Raw genomic sequence first — 19,361 nt, forward strand, 5'->3', positions numbered from 1 at the left:
TAAACATTATTTTTAAAAAATCCCACTTCCCTGACATGACTGTCTATTCTTCTGCTGACTTTTTCAGGCCTTGTTCCCTGGAGCTGTTCTTTGACCCCAGCTGTGCCCTCCAGTCCATCAACCTCTCTCTTGTCCCACCGGATTTCTTGCCTTTCTTTAGTGCGTCTTTATAGTTCTTCCCTTGCCCACTGAATATGGCCGACCCCGTGTGCTGCCCACTGTCCTTCCTGTCTTCTCGTTCTGGGAGAACCCAGTCCCAACACCTGCCTTCTCTGTGCCTGCCTCCCAGCTGATAGGGGATTTGGGGAAAAATCTCACAGATTGGTATTATTTCAATAATGTCCAACAATCTTGACACTGCCCAGTAATCTTATTGTGTCTTTCTAATTAGCTGGCTGCCCCCCGCTCTGCAAACACCTGACTTCCCCTTCCTCCGGCCCCCTCACTCTGAGCCAGCGACTTCACCTTCACACTTCTCAGAGAGAGTAGGTACCACCAAGAGGAACGCCCCCTCCTTCCCTCCGCCGAATCTGCACGCCTCCCGGTGTTTGCACTTCACTCCCTTTCCTTGGCAAGGTTGGCATCCGCTGCCGTGAATCCAGACAGGGCCAAGGACGGGGGCCTCCGTTCTGCTCCATGGGGGCCTCTCCGTGTGCCCGGCTTCCCAGGGCAGCTCCCAAAAGAGGACACTAATCGGAAGCTGCATCGCCTTTGAGGCCCTACCTCAGAAGTCACGGGGCATCTTTTCCAAAGTGCTCTATTGCTTACGGCATTCACAGAGACCTGCCCTGGGGGCAAAGGGACGAGCCGAGGAGATGCACACCGGCCACTTGATAGAGGAGTAGCAGGTTCTGGAAGAGCATGTGGGACGGACGCGTGGTCCTGACCCTTTGAGAGAAATACAATCTGTTGCAATTGATCCTTTTCCTTTTTTTTCTTTCAGAAAGAGAGAGCGAGAGAGCAAAAGCATGGGTGCATGTGTGCACCTGAGCAGGGGAGAGAGGCAGAGAGAGAGAGAGAGAGAGAGAGAGAATCCCAAAGCAGTCTCCATGCTCAGCACCCACGACGCCGGGATCATGACCTGAGCCGAAATCAATAGTTGGACGCTCATCTTACGGAGCCACCCAGGTGTCCCTGCTCTTTTTCTTCTAGTTCTCGTGTAGAGTCTGGGTTCCATGTCACCCATCTGTCTAGATTAGTTGCCCCAGACAAGTCAAGGCATCCCCTTCCCGCCTTTGCGGTTCCTATAAAAATTTTGCATTACACAATTATTTCTGTGGCAGTTTTGTTTACCATCTGTTATTCAGTGTCTTGTCGCTAGTGTAGACTGGGTGCTTCTCAAGGACAGGACTATGTTTTTCCTACTCACCCCTGATCTTCAGCGCCTCCCAGTACCTGGGATGCAACGAGCCCCAAATAAACACCCACCCGTGAATAATCTGACGAGGGGTGAATAAAATCTGCCGCCCCCACCCCCTAAAATAACATGAATTCAGATGGCGTTCGGTCATTGAGTTCATCCTGAACTCATACATCAAGTTACTGCAAACGGAAAGGGGTGAGATGCAAACTGCAGTTGTAACGTGGTAAACGGCGTTGATTCCGCTGGTGTTGGTAGATGTTCAGCCCAGAAAACCACAGAAGCAAGTAGGCGTTGCTCCAAAGGAGGCACTTTCAAAACCAGGGGCACTTTCAAAACTTCTCTCGGAAGTTTCATCTGAGAGACTGGTTACTACTCAGAGGGCTGATGTCCTTCAGCCAGAGGGGATCTGGCAAAATGCACAGAAAGGAGAACTCCTCTCCCTGACTTTAACCTGCCCACCTTCAATCAGAGACTCTGGGCTCAAATTAAATAAAAGAATGGTAAGTAATTCATTTAAACTCAGAATTCTAAACTGTTAGCCAATGGGTGCAGTTTTTTTTTTTCATCTATAACAACATAAAAATTCTTATTTTCCTAAGGTAATTGGTAGGAAGGTTCACACTGAACAAATTAAGAAAAGATATGAAAGTCTGGGAGCCTTGGACTGTGTCGATTTCTGAAAGAATGACTGGTTAGCTCAAAGTAATGAATAATTAATGGGATTTCGGTGCCCTCCCTCAGGAGTCTAGACTAGGAATGTAATGAGAGCCACAAATGTGAGTCACATATGTAAATCAAATTGTCTAGTAGCTGCATGAAAAGGGTAAAAAGAAAAAGGTGAAATTAATTTTAACAACGTGTTAATTTAACCCCATCTATCTAAAATATTATCACTCTAACATATAATAAATATGATGTTATTAATGAGATATTTGACATTCCTGTTTTTGGTACCTCATCTTGGAAGTACGGTATATATCTCACACTTACAGCACATCTCAGTTCCAACTAGTCACCTTTCAAGTGCTCATTAACTACAAGTGCCTGGTGGTTACATTTTGGAGATAAGGTTCAGGCCGAAAGCCAGGCGTCTTGCACCAAGTCGCCAAGCTGAGAATGTAAAGGAAAAGTTCTCGAAGGGAATTAAAAGTGCTCCTCAAGTGAACCCACAAATGATAAGAAAGCAAGAGTCTTGTTGCTGATACGGAGAAAGTCTGAGTGGTGTGGATAGAAGATCAAAGCAGCTACAACATTCCCTTAAGCCAAAGGCTAATCCAGGGCAAGGCCTTAACTCTCTGCAATTCTGTGAAGGCTCAGAGAGGTGAGGAAGCTGCAGAAGAAAAGTCTGAAGCTAGCAGAGGTCGGTTCGTGAGGTTTCAGGAAAGAAGCCGTCTCCATAACATAAAGTGCAAGGTGAGGCAGCAAGTGCTGATGGAGAGGCTGCAAGTTACCCAGGAGGTCTCCCTCGGATAATTCAGAAAAGTGGCTACACTAAACAGACTTTCAATGCAGATGAAACAGCCTCCTATTAGAAGAAGATGCCATCTGGGACTTCAACAGCTGAAGAAAAGTCAAGGCCTGGCTTCAAAGTTTCAAAGGACAGGCTGACTCTTTTCTTGTTAGGGGCTAATGCAGCCGTGACTTTACACTGAAGCTAATGCTAACCATTCTGAAAGCCCTAGGGCCCTTTAGAATTACACTAAATCCACTCTACCTGTATCCTATAAATAGAACAACAAAGCCCGAATGACAGCACATCTGTTGACAACGTGGTTTACTTAATGTTTTAAGCCCACTGTTGAGACCTACTGCTCAGAAAAGAAAAGATTCCTTTCAAAAGATTACTGCCCGTCGACAATGCTCCTGGTCACCCAAGACCTCTAACGGAGATGGACAATGAGATTAATGTCATTTGCAGGCCCTCTAATACAATGTCCACTCTGCAGCCGATGGATCAAGGAGTTGTTCTGACTTTCAGGTCTTATCATGTCATAAGGCTATAACTGCCATAGGTCGTGCTTCCTCTTAGATCTGGGCAAAGTAAATTGAAAACCTTCTGGAAAGGATTAGTGATCCAGGATACCATTAAGAACACCCATGATTCATGGGGAGAGATCCAAATATCAATATGAACAAGAGTTTGGAAGAAGTTGATTCCGAGCCTCGTGGATGACTGGGAGGGGTTCAGGACTTGAGTGGAGGAAGTCACTGCAGATGTGGTGGAAATAACACGAGAACTAGAACGACAAGTGGGGCCTGATGACGTGACGGAATTTCTACAATCTCAGGGCAAAACGTGAACAGATGAGGGGCTGCTTCCCATGGACGAGCAAAGAAAGTGGTTTCGTGAGATGGAGTCCACTCCTGGGGAAGATGCTGTGAAGACTGTGGAAATGGCAGCAAAGGAGTTAGAACACAGAATATGACATAAACTTAGCTGCTAAAGCAGCAGTAGGGGTCCCGGGTGGCTCAGTCGGTTAAGCGGGCAGCTCTTGATTTCAGCTCCGGTCATGATCTCACAGTTTGTGAGATCGAGCCCCACCTCGGGCTCTGTGCTGACGGTGTGGAGCCTGCTTGGAATTCTCTCTCTCCTCTCTCTGCCCCTCCCCTGCTCACTCTTTCTGTCTCTCTCTAAAAAAAAAAAAAAAAAAGAAAAGAAAAGAAAAGATAAGAAAAAGAAAAAGGAAAAGAAAAAGCAACAGCAGAGTTTGAGAGGACTGACTTCAATTTGGAAAGACGTTCTGTTGTGGGTAGAATGCTATCAAACAGCATCACATGCTACAGAGAAATGTTTTGTGAAAGCAACAGCCAATCGATGGGACAGGCTTCATTGTTGTCTTATTTGAAGAAATTGCCACAGCCACCACAACCTTCAGCCATCACCACCCCGAGGAGTCAGCAGCCTTCAACATCAAGCCTCCAACCAGCAAAATCATTATGACTCACCGAAAGCTCGGATAAGGGTTAGCATTTTCTAGCAAAAAATTATTTTTCCATCAAGGTATGTACATTGTATTTTTTAGACATAATGCTATTACACATTTAGGCTACAATATAGTGTAAACAAACTTTTAATATGCACTGGAGAACCAAAATATTCATTTGACTTGCTTTATTGCAATATTCCCTTTATTGCCGTGCTCTGGAACCAAACCTACCATATCTCTGAGGTATGTCTGTGTGCCATGATACATGTGCCCATTTATTTGTTTAACTTACGTTTCCCCTAGAAGACAGAAAGTCTTGCGTATAAAACATTATTCTAGTCCCTAGATCTAAAGCACTGAACCAGAATTTAAAGTATGTCCCTGCTTGTCTAAGGTTTAATTTGTAGTGGAGGGACACTGAAAATAAACACATGAATGAGCACGTCGGCCATATCATGTATCACATCCTTCCATGGTCTATCATCTCATAAATCACTTAATGAGAAAAGCAATGCAGAAAAACAAAAGAGGTAAGGGAATAAAGAACAATATGGGAGAGGTAAGGTCTCTTGTTTTAAGCAGAATGCTGAGGGAGGAGTTCACTGCTGATGCCTGAACAGACATGAATGAAGTGAAAGAGCGAGCCATGCAGGAATCTGGAGGGAGTGAAGTCTTGGCAAGAAGAATAGTAAGTACTAGAATGTTTGTTGACATGGAGAAGTACTTGGAGAAAACTGAGTAGTGGGAGGTGGGAATCAAGATTTCAGTTGGGCCCTTTAAAAATTGAGTTGCCCACCTAGTTGGGGTGATATTAAAAAGTATCAACAGATAAGGGCACCTGGGTGGCTCAGTCAGTTAAGTGTCCGACTTCAGCTCAGGTCATGATCTCACGATTCATGAGTTCGAGCCCCGCGTTTGGCTCTGTGCTGACAGCTCTGAGCCTGGAGCCTGCTTCAGATTCTGTGTCTCCCTCTCTCTCTGCCCCTCCCCTACTCATGCTCTGTCTCTCTCTGTCTCTCAAAAATAAATAAAAACATTAAAAAGTATATATATCAGCAGATGGGACACCAGGCTGGCTCAGTTGGTGCAGCATGTGACTCTTGATCTCACGGTTGTAAGTTCGATCCCCATATTGGGTGCAGAGATTACTTAAAAATAAAATCTTAAAAAAAAAAATCAACAGATGTTCAACAGATGCTGGCCAATCAGAAAGGATTCTCCACTATTCAGAGCTGATGACACTTATAAACCAATGATAATACCATAGTGAAACTTGCCAGTGAGTGTTAGCTCTGCCTATGAGATGTCCAAGTGGAGACATGTGATTCTGGAGTTCAGAAGAGGATCAGGGCTGGTGATGAGTGGTTTAAGACCATGGGATTATGGGAGTTGACGGGGAGGGGAAAGTGGGTGATGGACATTGAGGAGGGCACCTGTCGGGATGAGCACTGAGTGTTGTATGGAAACCAATTTGACAATAAATTTCATATTAAAAAAAAAAAAAAAGACCATGGGATTGATGAGATCATCAACTGAGTGGGTGTAGAGATATACAAATGAAAAGGTCAAGCACTGAGAAAGATAGCCTGCAAAGGTGAGAAGTGACCATTGAGGTAGAGGAAAACCAAGTAGGGGTGGTGTCCTAGGAGCCAAAGGGAGAATGTATTTCAAGGAGAGAGCAATCTATGGTGACAAGTGCTGTTGCAGGGTTAAGAAAATCACCGAAGACCCATCGTTGGATTGGAAACGTGGAGGTCATTGGCTTTGACCAGGACGGTTTTAGTGGAGTTGCTGGGATAGAAGCCTGCTTGGAATGTGATCAAGAGATGACCAGAGCTGGAAAGTCTGCTTAACTCTTTGAAGACGGTGTGCTGTAAAGGGGAGCCGAGACATGGGGCTGGAGCAGGAGAGGGATGTAGGGACGACCAAGATATGTCCGTTATTTGTTTCTTTGTTCCAGATGACAGAAATTACGGTGTTTGCTTACTGATGGAAACGATCTGGCATAGAAGGCATCGATGAGAAGCTACTGCAGAGCAAATCTTTGAGCAGGTGGAAGGAAATTGAATGGAGTGCAGAATAGAACGTAGACAGGTACATAGTTCATCCTTTGCACCAGGGAAGGCAGAGTTTGTGGGCATGGATGTGGGATTGGTAGGGTTGGTGGGGGAGAACGTAGAAGTTCTCTTCTTCTTGCTTCCACGCGCTCAGGGAGATACAAAACAAGATCAGTGTATTTGGAAGGCACTACTCCAAGATGCTATAAGTGTTCCGCTCTCATACGTGGAATTAGGGGCATTTTAAATGATCTCTTTGCCTGTTGTAGTTTTGATTTCTATCCAGTGTGTAATATTATACATTTTTTCTGAGTAACATGTGTCTTCTCCCACTGTCCTCCTTTTCTGCCGCTCAGAAAGATGATCCTGACCATCCTGCCACTCACCAGTTGTATGTCCTTGAACTAGTTACTGACATTTCTTTGTGTCTTAATTTCTTTATTAGCAACGTGGAGATGATAATGTCTGTGCTATTTAGTCTGCTGGGTTGGAAGAGTACTACATGAGAAAATGTATGCAAAAATAATTTTAAAAAGAATCAGCATGGATATAAAATGTTCCTAGTGTGGTTATTTCTGGTCTGTGTAGGGAAGTCTGAGGCAGGGGCGGAATCTAAGAATAGGCCGATCATCCGACCACCTCTTACGAGCTAAGTCCTGAGAGCAAAAACTACTTTTCTGATTCCAACAGCGCTGCCTCCTTTTATCAAGCGTCTAATTAAGATTAAAAGCTTTGTGCCCAACTCTAGAAAACAAAATAGGGAGCATGTTTCCTTTGCTGTTACGTTAAGTTAACTTTATTACTTGGCACTCTAAGTGAAAATGTTTCCTACTGGGCCAGGTTTCTCTAGTTGGCTTCAGATACATTAATTGTGACATTTACCACAATTTTTGCATTTGTATTCAAAACCACCCAGAGAATATATGGCCCTGATTATTCTTTTGTTATTTTTTTTCTCAAATTACCGTGATCTCATTGTGAGATATGCTTCAGCACATGGGTCCTGCCGGCTTGTCATCATTAGACACATTCATAGAAATCTATAAATAAAAAAAAAAAAATCACAAGATGAAGATAACACCACTTATTTAAGACACTTTGTATGAATTAAGTAATGATAGTGGAGTCGCATAACTCTTCTGCAAGTACAATCCTGAAGTGCTTTTGTGTTTCTTGGCATTTGAATATTTCATTGTGAGCCTCGAAGATTATAAAATGGAAAGACAAGGACTGGGTGGTGGTTGTTGTACTGTGTGGACACAATTGAAGATAAATGCTCATTAATCTTTGCTTTCAACTTATTTACGTCCTCTCCGTTTTTACTGTAAGACAGTATAACCCCAGCATTAAAGAACATTTTGAAAAATAAGAAAAACACCACCGTCTATCTCATCATCTGAATGTAACAATTTTCCCTTTTGTGTATTCTTTTTTTTTGTTTAAAAAAATTTTTTTTAACGTTTATTCATTTCTGAGAGGCAGAGTATGAGCGGGGAAGGGGCAGAGAGAGAGGGAGACACAGAATCCGAAGCAGGGTCCAGGCTCTGAGCTGTCAGCACAGAGCCTGATGCGGGGCTCGAACTCCCGAACTGCGATACCATGACCTGAGCCGGAGTCGGATGCTCAACCGACTGAGCCACCCAGGTGCCCCACCCCTTTTGTGTATTCTTGGTGCATCTTTGTTCTTCCACGTACATAGCTTTTCATGGTTGCAATCATAGCATGTATGCAGTTTTGAGTATAAATTTCTAGTGTTGCATTTATTTATTTATTTATTTATTTATTTATTTAAGTTTATTTATTTTGAGAGGGAGAGAGAGTGGGTGAGGAGTAGAGAGAGGGAGAGAGAGAGAGAATCCCGCACTGTCAGCATGGAGCCCAACGTGGGGCTCGAACTCATGAACCACGAGATCATAACTGATGAGGTTTTGGGGGGGTGATAGTGGGGTTCATGGAGTCCAGAGCCGATGATCAAGAAATAATTTTTGAAGATGTGTTTGGTGCAAAAAGGTGATTTTGTTGAAGCATAGGGACAGGACCATGAGGAGAAACTGGGTCTATACTATGGGCGTGGGGGAGGTAAAGTCCAGGGGAAGTTTCTAGTGAGATTTTTATATGCTAAAGAAGAGTCACAGGATCCTGGAGGCCTAGCTATTGTCAAGCTAGGATTGTTTTTTCCTCTAGCAAAGTGTTGACATTAAGACAGTAAGGAGTTCCTGGAGAAACACTTTACTCTGCCAGCCTCAAATGTTTGTCAACAGGCTACAGGTTGTAAGGAAATTTAGTTCTATCTGCCATTTCCTTCTGCCTCTGTTTCCCGCATCACTATGGAGGGGTGATGGAGACAGGTCCTGCCGGACTCTGCTCTCTATCAGTTAACCATTTGTTTTCCCCCTTTCTTTGTTCTTGGGCAGCCAGGAGTGCCTGAGGAATATCACACATATCCCACCTGGTTTGGGGGGGGGGGGTTGGGTGGGTGTTTGTGGCCTGTCAGCTTGCCTTATGCTCCCTCGTCAATAACCTGAACCAAAATCAAGAGTCGAATGCCTAATTGACTGAGCCCCGAGGTGCCCCTAGGATTGCATTTAAAAGAGGGTGTTTCGGGGGTACAGAAAAATTGCCCAAGTTATGTTTCTACCTTCTGTTAAAACTGGACTGTAGTAGAAAAACCCTGAGGTCAGGCCTTACAGAGAGGAAAACCCTCTTGGTGGGGGGGGTGGGGGGTGGTTGGAACACAAACTGGCTGGTTATGGCTGATGTCTTCTCAGGCGGTCCTTGATTAAAATTTTGAGTACTTTTGGCTTTGACGTTGATGAAGATCTTATGGTTTATACTATCTCAGAACAAATTTCAACAATGAAATGTATTTCACAATTGCCGTCTCTAATTTCACAGACCATCATGCTTCACGATTGTGTATGGTAGATTGATTGCAAATGTGGGGCCAAATTTTCATCCCTCCTTGGACCCACATCCTTGCCACATGACTTTGCCGCCATTCCCTGGAATGTGGGTGGGCTTCTATTATGCTTTGGCCCATGGAATGCAGTGGAAGGTGATGGAATGTCAGTTCTGAGCTTAGGACTCAGAGCGTGTGCGCACATCCACTCCAGCCTGGGCTAGCCTGATGGAATTTAAGAGACCGAGTGGATCAGGGCCAAGGGAGCCCAATGGAGGCTCAGCCCCGGCCAACCACAGCTGCCCACAGAGGCATGGGTGAGCCCCATCAAGGTGAGCCGATCTCGCCCAGCTGAGCAGAACCACCCATCGGAGAAGTCATCCCAGGCTGTTGCTTTTTTCAGCCACTAAGCTGTGGGCGATTTATTGCACAGCCTTAGTTGGGTAATATGTAACCGATAAAAAGTTCTATCACATTTTGACCTTTCAGACAATTCTAATTTCTCCCCTTGGGTTTCTGCTGTAACATTAAGTTGCAGAATTGGAGTGGAAGAACATGCCCTATTGCCATTGCCATCACCCTTCTTCCACAAAAGGCTAAAGATTTGTGAAGACTGTAGATTGACTGAAAAGGACTTCGACTCTCCATTGAATGCTTGCGCTCAGACGATCTACCCGAGGGCTTGTGTCCTGCTTTCTTCAATGAGGTGAATGCGAGGTAAGACTGCCTTTATTTTATTTTATTTTCTCTCTTTTTATCCAACCTATCAAGCCTACAATCTGTTCTCGATAGATTTTCAAGCGAGCAGGAAACTAGAAAAGATAAAGGTGTGAGTGGTATTGTTACAGGAGAAATGGTCTGGATGGCATCTAATTAACCTCAGATGCTGGCCCCGAGGCTCCTGATAATAGAAGTGCCCAATGCACAAAGAACTAACAAACTGCCTGAAATTCAAGCAATTCACCTTTTTGTAGGGGCGATTCTGCGGCTGTTGTTATTTATTTTCATTCCAATATTAAATGATTTAGGATATAAATGTGGCTTTATTCCCACGCGGTGTTTCTCAACACAGCAGCGGGTATAAGAAATTCTTCCTATGAAATTATGCTGTTGCACGGGCTCGGGCAGCTCACAGGTCAGGCGAGTTCCCAGGGAAAGCAACAACCCTTCAGCACACAGCAAGAGTGACATAGCCAGTCTTGTCCCCTCTGTGGTACTGAGTTCCTGATTTCTTCTTTTTTTTTTTTTAATTTTTTTTTTTTAATTTGCATCCCAATTAGTTAGCGTATAGTGCAACAATGATTTCAGGAGTAGATTCCTTAGTGCCCCTAGCCCATTTAGCCCATTTCCCCTCCCACAACCCCTCCAGCAACCCTCTGTTTGTTCTCCATATTTATGAGTCTCTTCTGTTTTGTCCCCCTCCCTGTTTTTATATGATTTTTGCTTCTCTTCCCTTATGTTCAGCTGTTTTGTATCTTAAAGTCCTCATATGAGTGAAGTCATATGATATTTGTCTTTCTCTGACTAATTTCGCTTAGCATAATACCCTCCAGTTCCATCTACGTAGTTGCAAATGGCAAGATTTCATTCTTTTTGATTGCCGAGTAATACTCCATTGTGTGTGTGTGTGTGTGTGTGTGTGTGTGTGTGTGTGTATACATATATATACCACATCTTCTTTATCCATTCATCCATCGGTGGACATTTGGGCTCTTTCCATACTTTGGCTATTGTTGGCTATTGTTGATAGTGCTGCTATAAACATGGGGGTGCATGTGTCCTTTCGAAAGAGCATACCTGTATCCCTTGTATAAATACCCAGTAGTGCAATTGATTTCTTCTTAATACACCCTGATGAGAAGGGTGATTAAGTCATTCAAGGAAGAGGAAGAATGGACTTAATCTTCTCTTCCTTCAGTTTTAAACATTCATTTTATATGTTCCATTACAAAAATACACACAATTATCTTTAGAAAATTGCAAAATACAGAAAAAATAGGTAGAAAAGTAGTCCCTCAAAATCCTATGAATACTTTTGGGATATTCTTTTCCAGTGTTTTAAATTATTTTTTCTTTTTAAAAAAATTTTTGATGTTTATTTATTTTTGAGAGGGAGACAGAGCATGAGTAGGGGAGGGGCAGAGAGAGAGAGACACACACACACAGAATCCGAAGCAGGTTCCACGGTCTGAGCTGTCAGCACAGAGCCCCACAAAGGGTTCCAACCCACGAATCACGAGATCATGACCTAATGCTGAAGTCGGACGTTTAACCGACAGCCCCCTAGGTGTCCCTCCAGTGTTTAATTTTCTATAAATGATTGCAAATGCAAATAAATAAACAGAAGATACTCATAAATAAGGGTAAGAGCAAAGTCAGAAATTCTAGTGGATTTGGAAGATAAGTACAGGGCCATTCCTTCCTCTAAAGAGTAAGGGCAAAGGGTGCCTGGGTGGCTCAGTCATTTAAGCATTCAACTTTGGCTCAGGTCATGATCCCACGATTCGTGGGTTCCAGCCCTGTACTGCACTCTGTGCTGACAGCTCAGAGCCTGGAGCTTTGAAATTCTGTGTCTCCCTCTCTCTCTGCCCCTCCCCACTCACACTCTGTCTGTCTCTCTTTCTCTCTCTCTCAAAAAATAACTAAACATTAAAAAAAATTTTTTTTTTTAGTGAAGAGTAAGGGTAATCATGATGTCATGAGGTGGGGAGGAGGGGAAAGTACAATGAAGACTTAGGTTGGTACCTGGCAGTAAAATTCACTATTAATCACAATAAATGGAGCAAACAAACATCAATCTGGAGCTTTGTAAGTGCCAGGCACCGTTCTAATCGCTTTCTCTATATTAACTCATTTAAACTTGGCAACAACCCGGCCATTCAGGTGTCACTGTCATCCTCACTTACACAGGAGGATTTGTTAGCTGGCTTGCCCAAGCGGGGAACTGCGATCCAAATTCACATAGCCTGTTTAAGGTGTCCTTGCTCTTAAAGGCTATGCGATTATCTTATTATTTTCTTTATTATAATTATCAATCTGGACTCCCCAGAGGACTCCAGCACCTTGACCATTTAGAAGGGGCCCATTTGGCACAGCTTTGGAGAATTTCATGTCACCATTGCAATCATTTATTGGTTTAAAAGCATGTTCCTTTGAAACTGAAATCTGAGTGTCATTCGTCACCATTCATTTGTGTTATAGCCTGTCAGTACCTTTTCTTTTTTCCACTTTTCTTTCAGGACACAATAAATTATATTCAAATGGCAGTCATGGAGGAAAGTTCCCTTTCCTTCCTCATCCACCAAGCTGATCGATGGGCGCTAAAGCCCCGGGGAAGCAGCATCTGTTGTAACTCAAGGATCCCTGCTCGAGCTGAGTATGAAATTAACAGACACAGAGCAGTTAGCAGCTCAACATTTGTTCAAGTCTGGCACATGCACACATCATTAGCAACTATATTTGAGGAGCAAGATCAAGGAGGTGAGGAAGAGGGTGTATCTGATTAAAGGGATATTCAGGAAAGAGGAAATTCAGAGCATTTAGGTAAAGCTTCATGGCTAAAATAAATGAACTGGAGAGCAGAGCAAACAGCCAGGGACATGGGATAATTTTGCCGGTGCAACTTCCCAAACAAAGTCATTTCACGCAGTGGATCCCCCAGAGTGGCTGGCTGCCTCTTTTACTTCAGCTCCATGGGCTGTCTCTCCATTAAAATTCGAGGGCAAAGATTTTGCTGTCCTGTTCACTGCTGTAATCTGGGCTCTTAGGAGATAAAATTAAATATTCATGGAATAAGTTAACGTATACTTGCTCAAAGCCTGCCTTGACCTGAGCTAGGCAAATAAAGCCTGAGATGTTCGGCAGGAATCCAAGGCAACGTGCGTGCCGGAAGAATGGCATCTTCCAACCAAAACTTGAGTGTTAATTAAAGTGTACAGAATTAGCGGGGAAATATTATGGGACTGCCTCTCACGTGCCCAACATTACTCTAGGCCCCGGAGGAGATACAGTAGAAGCACAATCACAAGGAACAGTGAATATTTGCTGAGGGCTTGCTATCGGCCAGGCATATGCTAAGCTCATTCCTCCCATTAGCGTGCCCAATTCTCCCAGTACCACCTACGGGGCAGGTGGGCAGCAGGCGATCATCTCCAGAGGGTATTCAAGGCAACTGGTGCCAGGTCAATTTCATAATGCGCCCAGGGTCCTACAGCGAGTAAGCGGGGGAGCTGGGAGTCCCTTTGCTGTGCTCTCCACCTCCATCCCCTGGGGCCCTTTAGGAACCTGCCCCTAATCTGAGGACACGAAAGGGGCACGTGTGAACAACGAAGCCTTAGCCTCGGTGGCCCTGGCAACCGAAAGTGGGGGAGTCAGTGTAGACTTTGACACAGAGCTCCCGGAAGAAGGCTGTACTTGGATCCGTCTTGAATTTCATCATGGGTTTGTTTGTATGCCCGTCTCTCTGTTCTCCATCTACTCCTCCGCTCATCCTCCCTCCCACCCACCCAACAAACATGTCCTGGGTTCCACTGTGCACCGGATGCCGAGCGCCGAAGTGGAATTTGTGCTGAGGTAGTCGCATGGGAGCCGCGTGTGCTCCTTGGCACGAGAGGGCCAAGATTAACCCCCCCCCCCCCACACACACACACGCCAGCAGAGGGGCTTCCCCAACACGGGCGTTTTGGTGCTGTAAACACTGGGAATGCTCGTACCCTTGACCCAGCAATCTGACCCGCTGGAGTTAGCCCAGAGGGAAACGATCTGTGCCAAAGTCACTCCCTATAGTGCTGTTTGTAGCGAGCATGTATTGGAAATAGCCACGTGTTCGTCCAGAGGGAACTGCTGAAAAAAACAAAACAAAAAACTCCACAGTACCCCCAAAGAGATTACTAAGCAGCTGTGAAAAGGAGTGAAGAGGTGTAATGAAGTGATCTTTAAGACATTTGAGTGAAAAACGCAAGGAACATACGAACGGTAGGCTACCGTTTGGGTCAAAGGTGGGAAATAGGAACATGCTGGGTAGGCTATCTAGAAAATACCGCTGGAAGGATACACCAGGCACTGATGATGGTCTGTGGGTTTCAGTGGAAGTAACAGGGACTTGAATGGCAAGAGGAGCAGGAGGGATGTTTGATGAAATACCCTTTTGTGTGTTTTGAATTTTGAAACTTGCACGCGTGTTATCTATATTCCCCTCTAAAAAGTAAACAAAAAATCATGGGCAAAGACCAAGTTACCAGTGGTTTATCTATGAGTGATGGAGTTTTAATTTTGGTCCTCCACATCTCTCAAGGCACTCAAGAGGGGAATCCTGTTGGGGCGCCTGGGTGGCGCAGTCGGTTAAGCGTCCGACTTCAGCCAGGTCACGATCTCGCGGTCCGTGAGTTCGAGCCCCGCGTCAGGCTCTGGGCTGATGGCTCAGAGCCTGGAGCCTGTTTCCGATTCTGTGTCTCCCTCTCTCTCTGCCCCTCCCCCGTTCATGCTCTGTCTCTCTCTGTCCCAAAAATAAATAAACGTTGAAAAAAAAAATTAAAAAAAAAAATAAATAAAAAAAGAGGGGAATCCTGTGTGCCAGGATGGGTCGGCAATCTGGAACCCTCCCTGCCTGACTCACGCCTGGAGTGCTGTGCCATTTGGTTTCTGTCCTTGGCTGGACCGGGTACCTTTCCCAGGGTTCTCTTCCTTAGCAAGGGAGCTTATCCCCAGACCTGGTGTTTGCGGTTTAGAAGAGGGTGGTCAGGGTGGGCTTCACGGAGAAGGTGACATCCGTGCAGAGCTTGAAGTAGGTGAAGGAATGGTTCCCCTAAGGGCATTCAGGGGAAGGGAATTCCAGAAATAAGAAGAGCAAAGTCAAAGAATGTGAAGTCATAGGGTGTTGGGCTGGGCAGCAGACCTTCCAAGAATATAGTATACAAAAGGCAGAGAAGACACAAGACAAAGGCATAGTCCACAGTTGGTGTGTAGGTGAGGAAGGTGGGGATCATAGACAGCCTTCTACCCCTTTCCTGGAGATTCCACATCCAGACATCTGCCCATTTCTTGACTCTGATCTCATGTTCCAGGTCTACTAACTGGCCTGCTCCTGGGTCCCTGAGACCCGGTCCGTTGCTGTTGGCATCCCGGCCTTAAGCCCTGTTTCTGTAACCATCTCTGTGATCTGGTCTCTCCTGGCTGCCACCAAGGAATGGGGACCTGAATTCCATTCTGGGATGGAGACTGCTGCCAGTTCAGTCCCTGTGGGGACCACAGGCATTGTGAGGAGGGGAGACAGGAGTAGGGAATCCGTCTTTCAATCCCTGCTCTCACCGGTCTTCCTGCTACTTCAAGAACGGCACACCTTTTCTTCAGGTGCCTTTGAGCTCCCGAGTCCTCATCCTCAAACACTCCTCCCCTGCTTTGTGTGACAAACTTGTTCTCTTGTTTCACTCAGAAAATGAGTGGTCCTCAAATGTCCTCTTTGGAGAAACGTTCCCTGACCTCCTGATGGAAGACGGCTGCCTCTGCCCCTCTATTCCTTTACCCAGTTGAACGTCTTCACCCCGTATATGGACGTGTTTAGTCTCTGTCTCTCCTCTCTTAAATACAAGCTTGAGGATAGTAGGAACTTTATCCAGAATCCCAACACTGGCAGATGGTTGGGCCTCCTGGAACTTGCCTCGGTGAATGGGTCTGGTTCCAGATTCTGGTCCCTCCAAGTCAACTGTGTCCCACTAGAGAACCAGACTCTACCTGTCGGGGGGATGGAGATTGCTAGGAGTTAGGAGGAGATGTGTGGGTGAATAGAATGGCATTATGGGCAGGCACTCCAGGAACACCGTTCCCCATCCTGAAGCAGAGGGTTGCGGAGGCAAGGGCAGCGTTTGCCAACATTTTACATGAAAAAAAAAAAAAATACAGGGACCTTTTACCTTCTCAGAATCATGCTTCTCTTGGTCTTATCAGCTTTAAGGTGAGCGTAAAGTGCTCACAATTTTAAGGTTCACAACCGTTGTAAGGTGGCAATCTACTTTTTTTTTAAAATGTTTATTTATTTTTGACAGAGAGAGAGAGAGAGAGACAGAGCATGAGCGGGGGAGGGTCAGAGAGAGGGAGACACAGAATCTGAAGCAGGCTCGAGGTTCCGAGCTGTCAGCACAGAGCCCGATGCGGGGCTCGAACTCACGGAGTGTGAGATCGTGACCTGAGCCGAAGCCGAACGCTCAACCGACTGAGCCACCCAGGCGCCCCTTTTAATCTTACTTTTAATCTTACTGATTCTTCATTCTTGAGAAGCAGCTTCGACACCAGTAGACTGGGTTTCAAATTTGGGCTCTGACGTATGGTGACTTTGGGCAGATCAAACCTTTCTGAGCTCATTTCCTCATCTAACACAAGGTGGGGGGAGTGGGAATGGGGGAACTATATTTACTTCCCATCGTTGGCAGGACATAAAGTATGGAGTTTTTGGTACATAGTAAGAGCTTAATTAATATTCCACCATTTCCTCCGTCCTCAGCCCTTCTCCACATCTCCTATCACGAAAGATCTTTTCCATGTACTCTGTGGTCCAAGAGATTAATACTCGCCTGTAAGCCGTGAGGACTGAGAAAAGGAAGCACACGATCTTTGAGATCATCAAAGATGATCTTTGAAGCACAATGTCCTGGTCACAGGTCTGAGAGCTATACAAGCTGATAAAGTCAAAACAATTTCTTTGCCGGTGGAGTCGTACTACATTTCAGGCATATTTTCACAAATGCACAGGTGTGGCTTAGCTGATATAACAAAAATGTCCCCAAATACAGAAGCTTACGTACACTAGGAGCTTGTGTCTTTCTTATATAATAATAATAATTTGGGATATTATATAATAATAATAAATTATATAATAATTATATAATACATAATAATAATAATAATTATATATGGCTGCGAGGGTGCTGGGAAGATTTTATTTCTACCTCCATGGCCACAGGCTATGCTGATACTTGGTAAGTGGGGGTCTACTGCTAGAAGAAGAAGAGAGTGGGTGTGAGGGGACGGTAATCTCCTCAACACTGCTGGTGTGAAGGCGAGAGTGCAGCTGACTGGCTTGGGGGGAGCTCACACCCGCTGGAGTGAAGCAGCTGCCGAAAGGTGCCTTTTTACCTGCAGATAGTGGGTTTTAAATAAATGGGGAGCGTGGATCTTTCTCCCTCCCATTTAAAAAAATAGATGTCATCCAACAAAACCAAACCTAAGCAGCTTCGTGCCCATATTGTATTCTTAAGGGATCCGTGCCATTCTGAGCAGTTCTCGTTGTTTCGGAAGCCAACTGAGGGGGTCTGTTTTGAAATAGAATCAAGGTTTTACCTCCGCTCCTGGAGGTTTTGTGACCCGTGGTGATCCTTAGGGTCAGTGCAGAACCTGGGCAGCTGGTGTGGCCCACGGTCATGCTGGAAGCTGGGTGGTCGCAGTCACAGCGTCTCCACTGGGATGTCAGGGCTTGTGACTTAAACTGCACTTCCCTCAGCGTCCACGCTTTGGTTTCCATTTCCGCTAACAAGAGCCAGAAGAAGCAGAATGCCACAGGATTCGGGGGAGAGAATCCCTCTTAACACTGATTATTAAGTTCTCTGCCAATGTCAACTGCAGCTGCATGGTCATAGCTTTACCCCTAGGATCTTTAGACACAGAGGCTAGTAAAATTAGCTCACATTTTTATTGTTGAGTGAGTTGAAAGAACAATTGTATACCCTTTCTCTTTTTTGGCCCTCTCATTTGAGGGGGATTAATATTTTCTTCTTGTTATTATTACCAGTTTACAGATGAAGAAACTGAGATACAAAGAGCTTATGGGTATTATTCAAGGACACAAAGCTGGCGTGTGGTTCTCTGTTATTAAATGAGATCGATTGTAAAAATTACATCAAGGCGTGTTTGTTATATGAATGGGTAAGTATTGGTAAAAAGTATGATCATATCAGAAACTGTTAGACTCTGTCATAGAAAAGAGAATTCTTGGGGGCAGTTGAATGGACTTTGTACCTACTCCTGCTTTGTACCTCAACCTAGTAATGACATTGGCACAACGGAACAGGGTTTTGGGGCAGATTTTCACCTGTATTATCTCTCTAGTTTATGGAGCAGATTCACAAAGATCAACAGGTCTGTAGGCTAAGTATGGTTAGGACCTAAGTCTTATTTATTTTTGTAGTCACTGTGGTGTTTTGCACGTAGTAGGTGCCTTCTAAAATTTTTTTGTTAGTGTTTATTTATTTTTGAGACAGAGAGAGACAGAGCATGAATGCGGAAGGGTCAGAGAGAGAGGGAGACACAGAATCTGAAACAGGCTCCAGACTCCGAGCTGTCAGCACAGAGCCCGACGCGGGGCTCGAACTCACGGACGTGAGATCATGACCTGGGCCGAAGTCGGACGCTCAACCGACTGAGCCACCCAGGCGCCCCAAAACTTCCATGGGATAAATGCTCTCATTTGGTCCTCAGGACAGCTCAGGACAGTAAAGACAGATGGTCTCCCCATGGAAAAGGCTTGGCCCCTGAGGCTCAGGGAGGCTGAGTGACAGGCTTCATGTCACAGAGCTAAGAAGTATGGTAGTAGGGAATGGGCCAGTAGTTTCCAGGTTTCCTGCCCCAGCGATCCTGGTATCATCCCACACCATGCTCAGGCCTTTAGCTACTTTATCTCTGAATCCAAAGCATGCACTCATAGGCACTCCAGAGGTCCATGTAAGTATCATTTTTCTCTCTGAAGAAGCCTATCTTTTTTCTTCAAGGAATAAATTCAGAGCTTGAGACAATTGGTCTGGTTCTTTCTCTCTTTCAGTAAACGTGGAAATGCATCCTTTAAAACATGCACCTCCCGCCCTTGAAAATACAAGTGTGTTTTCTTCCCCTGTAACCCTGCAACAGAGAATTTGGTCACAGGTCTATTTTATCACTTGATTTTTCTAAAACAATGAACAGGACTGGGAAAACTTCCTTCAGAGTCCCCAGTGGCCTAACCTTATCCTTTGTCCCCCAGACCTAACTCTCTCTTTACACAGTTGGACTGGAGTCAATTCTAAACTTCTTGGGAGACAACCTTCTGTTCGGATTCCTACTGACCCTAAGATTTACTACACCACTCTTTTCCC

General features: G+C 45.0%; 1 long non-coding RNA gene across 1 annotated transcript; it reads left to right on the forward strand.

Annotated features, from left to right (window-relative positions):
- The first annotated feature begins 1,726 nt into the window (after nt 1-1,726).
- LOC124520974 (uncharacterized) lies at nt 1,727-18,133 on the forward strand. Its single transcript, XR_006964433.1, has 4 exons — nt 1,727-1,863; nt 4,873-4,978; nt 9,779-9,963; nt 18,026-18,133. It is a non-coding gene; the product is annotated as an uncharacterized LOC124520974 (long non-coding RNA).
- Nucleotides 18,134-19,361: the final 1,228 nt, after the last annotated feature.

Source organism: Lynx rufus, unplaced genomic scaffold (assembly GCF_022079265.1).
Source record: "Lynx rufus isolate CCGP_SWC_20201006 ecotype Redwood Valley unplaced genomic scaffold, mLynRuf1.p SCAF_3, whole genome shotgun sequence".
In the NCBI taxonomy this organism is placed as follows: Eukaryota; Metazoa; Chordata; class Mammalia; order Carnivora; family Felidae; genus Lynx; species Lynx rufus.